Genomic DNA, 4419 nt, shown 5'->3' with positions numbered 1-4419 from the left:
CACACCTGGTCTTTCCAGCTGCTGTTAGCAGGGACTCATTGGCACAACAGAGTCTCCTGCAGGACGTCAGCTATGATCCTCCACTGACCACCCATCGCTGAATTGGCCAGCTTTCCCATGAGACTCATACCAAAATCTTTATGGGCCAAGATTACCGAATGGGTACATTGGTGTAGGTGTCCTGCATACTTGGTGAGTAAGGGAAAGGAGCATTGCAGGGAGCAAGGGTAGTCAAGGCAAATTTGCTCTGCAGGTGACAGGGTCAGCCCAGCAGCAGGGTGATCCCGTGGCATTACCAGCCTCAGCAGCCCTCCTAGCCTGACTGCAGCTATTTGGTACAGCCTCTGCTGGGAAATTCACATGAATGTCTGCGACATCTATGGCTTAAAAGGGTAGAAACTGCAAACTTCATTGGTGTTAATTACCCCTCTTAATTCTGCTCTCCCTTTCTCATGCTCTCCTCCACCTTCAGCAGGGAATTTAGGCTTTCAGTTTCTGGAATTTTTGCCTGCTGGTGATAGAGTTTCTCTTTGTTGTACAGATGTTTGATGTCATTTATATTTACATACTTCAGAAGGCTGCCTTTTCTTTTCATATTATAGGTTGTATATTAGCCAGACATCTTATTATTCTTTTTTTCTGCAGCTAATTGATTGATTGTTCCCAGTACAATTGTTGGAAAGGGAAAGAACTTGATTAACTGGCAAATGAACATGCAAAATAACAGATGTTTGAAACACAGAAAACAGAACATAATATACTGCCTTTAAATGAATAAACAAAGTGTGGGAAAAAATAAATCAAACATGCACAACTCCCTGCCCTGATGCTTTCAGGAACACGGTCTTTTGTCTCAAAACTCATCCAACCAGAAGGTGGTTTCTATTCTCCAGAATCACTGATTCACATGATGTCTGGCTTTGACAAGAATGCATTCACCATGATCGGGGGATGTTTTTGCCTCAAATCAACCTTAAGGGTCTCGTATTGAGGCTGACCTAAGTCTTAAAAATTCTTTTAATGTAATATCTCTGGGACATGCTTTTCCTACCTATGTTTCCAGCTAAAATTATTCCAGCTTATGATACCCTTTCTAAATTAATAAATTAATGTCTAAGAATGAATGATATCTTGGCAAAAAGATGATACACGGGTTTTGTGCAATGTAGGTTTTTCGTGTTATATATGTGTACAAGAAGAGATGCTCTTTAGCTGTGTTTCTCTTAGAAAAATAACAGCTTTCTGAAGGGCTGCACCTTAGCTATGAAATTTTGTTATAGACCAAAACATATTCTCTCTGATATCTCTTACCTAGCAATTTTAAACAAGACCTTGCACCAGTCCAACATTAAGAACATACTATTCAGTTAATCCTATGTCCTCAGAAGCATGCTTTTAAACAGAACAGTATTCTCAATAGATGTGACTTTCTTCCTGCTGCAAAAATGTAGTAGAGATAACCTGATTACAGGGTCCTGTTATATTAAATACAAGTGAATTTTTATCTTTTAAAATTTTGTTGTGTTTGTCACTGTTGTTTTAATCATACAAAATAAAAATGGTAGAACAAATGACCAGAAGAAGTGATCAATACTACAAGTTACTTCTGATCCTCAGTAATTCTGTTTAAAGACAGAGTGTAAGTCCCACTGAAATTTATGGGAATTTTCCTGCTATCCTCAGTGGGAGATAATCTAAGTTTAACATTCTCAGTATAAGCAATTAAAGTACCTAAGGCCCTGATCTAAGTTGTATGTCAGTATAATTACACAAGTGTAGCTATTTTTCTGTACTATTGAACACAGAGCTATAAAGGTGTAATTTTCTACATGGGCATTCAAATTCTGCTGCAAGAAAAATAAACCAGTAACAGCTCTCATGTTAGGCATGCTTTGCTATGACTTACCTGTAAATCAAAAATTATCCAGGTACTAGGAGTACATACTTCTGAGTTCATAGTAATGCAACTGTATTTGAATAAACGTGCACCTCCAAAATTTTCCATGTAGATAAATACTTTTTGTATAGGCACTGTGGACTGGGCCAAGAAGAAAGGTACAGATTAATCATTACAAAACCTAAGTTTAAGTGCTCTACCATTTATGACAATTTTTCCCTCTTAGTTTGCAACGTCCCTATATGCAGCAGACCAAGTGGCACTGAGGGGAAAAGAAGCCAGCTCCAAATGCAGGGAAGAACCTAATCATGCTGGGGATCATGTCAGGCTGCTAGCAAGGTACCACACCCTAATGTATATACCTGCCTTTCAGCAAGGTTAATGAGCTCAGTCACAACATGGGGTCACTGTGAACTAGACCTGGTTTGTGTCTTGCCAGCTCAACATATAAGCAAGGCATACCACTCCCATGCCCATGGCTCTCCTTGCAGACACAGTTGTGGGTGCAGGGGACTTCAGCAGCTCCATGGTGAAGTGCTAATCTAAGCAGGTGCTTTAGGATGCTGCAGGTTGAGCTTAGAAGACATCATCTGGCTCACTTGGCTATAACCATAGTCAGTCTAAAACCCTGTGTGCACAAGGAAGTTATTACAGAGTAAACCAAGGTGACAGTGGAAAACCAGACGAGCTATTCTGCACCGACTTCAGGTGCAGATCTTCCATTCTGGGATACAAATGCACCCTGACCACTCAGCCGAATCCCTGTCCAAAGAAAGCTCACTTGAAGGAGCTAGGAAAACTGAGTTCAAACCTGTGAAAACAGTTGGAGGAACCGTAATTGCATTGTAAGCTTATTCCACAGTAGTTTCCCATATTGAAAGATGAATGTAGTCTTAATTCACTGCAACAATACTGAATAAAGTGTATGCTGCAGCATGTTGTTAATTGGTCAAATGATGCTTGACTTTCTATCCCATCAGACCTGTCAATGTCAGGGTTGTTTTTTTTAAACCACATTTAGCAAAGGCAGCATGGGAGTGTCTTACCAAAGGGAGGGTTTGGAACTATGGCCCTCATCTCACTGTAAGAGAGGGAGATTTTAGCTTTTTTAGACCCACACCTTCCAAAGTACTTAGGCAATTGACACATATGTTTAGATTGTTTTGGTTTGAGGCCCAACGTTACAAAGATATTAAAAAGAACTGTCTAGCTTCTGTTCCATTTCCTTGGGAGTCTGATGACTAAACACCTTTGGGAATTTGGGCCTCAGGTATTTTTAAAAATGTTTTCATTCTATCTGATCTAATCTTCAGTTTCTCCTCAAAGCTAAGTTAGAATTCTAAATGTTACTTAAGTGTCACCTGTACAATGTCAATATTATTAAGCTGATTTGAGGCGGTGGAAGAATGGAAAACCTAACTGTAAAGACAGAAGTGGAAAAGAGGAGTATGTTGTCTAAACATTTCTCTGGCAGTAGAGGATTGTTTCATATGCCATACTTCCTGCAACGTGATGGAACACAGCTAAACTATTAATTCATTTCAGATAATTCCTAACATTCATTATTACTTAAATTGTGTAGTCCAAGAGGTATATATTTTTAAAAAATCAAACGATTGTACCAATAAACTAAAATTTATGGTGCATCCAGTATGAAACCTTCTGTGGCACTGAACAGAAGTATGATGTGCTGTGGCTGGGAGACAGGGAAGGGCTTGCCTCTGGGGACACAGGGGCCTTCCCATCTCCACTGCTCCTTACTGCATTCCTGCTGGCATTCAAAGCTGACTGAAGCTGCCTTAGACGGCCAATAGCACTGGATTTTGTACCGGTGATTATTGTAATAACGCACTTGCAGGAAATTTTAGGGACTGAAATAGTTTCTGCAGAAATACTTTACTCACTATTACCACTCGCCCAGGCTCCAAAATGAAATGAGACTTACAGGCCAGCTCTCTCATAGCACAACAATGTTGACCCAGAGCAGCAAGCTGACTGCAGCAAAAACTGTCCATGAAGTTCTTGGGGTGCAGCAGGAAGAAGAAAAATAGTGTGGAAATTGGGGAAGAGGCACATGGGTACAAAATGATGATATTGTCTGAATTCTTTTAGAAATAAATTTGAAAGGAAACAATCAGGGGAAGCAGGATGCTGGCCAGCCAGGTGCAGGGTATGTCACTTCGCAGAGACCGGGCTGGTTCTCAGAGCTTGAAAACATCTTTAGAAAACCTTTGCTGGAGACTGGAAAGCGAACGGCATAATGGAGACGTCTAGCAATTCCCACCATCCTCTTGGCATCAAACCTGTTAAATGAACAGAAGGCGGCCTCGGGTCTGACAGGGAAAGTCACACTGCTCCTGTCCCTCAGCACCGCTCCCCACAGCTCCCTCAGCCTCGCCCCGTTCCCGCCTTCCCGCTCCCCCGGGCCGAGGCTTCCCGCCCGGGTCTCGCGCCCTGCCTCGCCTGCTCTCCCGCCCGGGGCTGCGGCGGGGGGCGGTGGCGGGGGCCGGGCCAGGCCAATG

Source organism: Falco peregrinus, chromosome 9, assembly GCF_023634155.1.
Source record: "Falco peregrinus isolate bFalPer1 chromosome 9, bFalPer1.pri, whole genome shotgun sequence".
NCBI classification, from domain to species: Eukaryota; Metazoa; Chordata; class Aves; order Falconiformes; family Falconidae; genus Falco; species Falco peregrinus.
Note: the sequence above shows the minus strand (reverse complement) of the source record.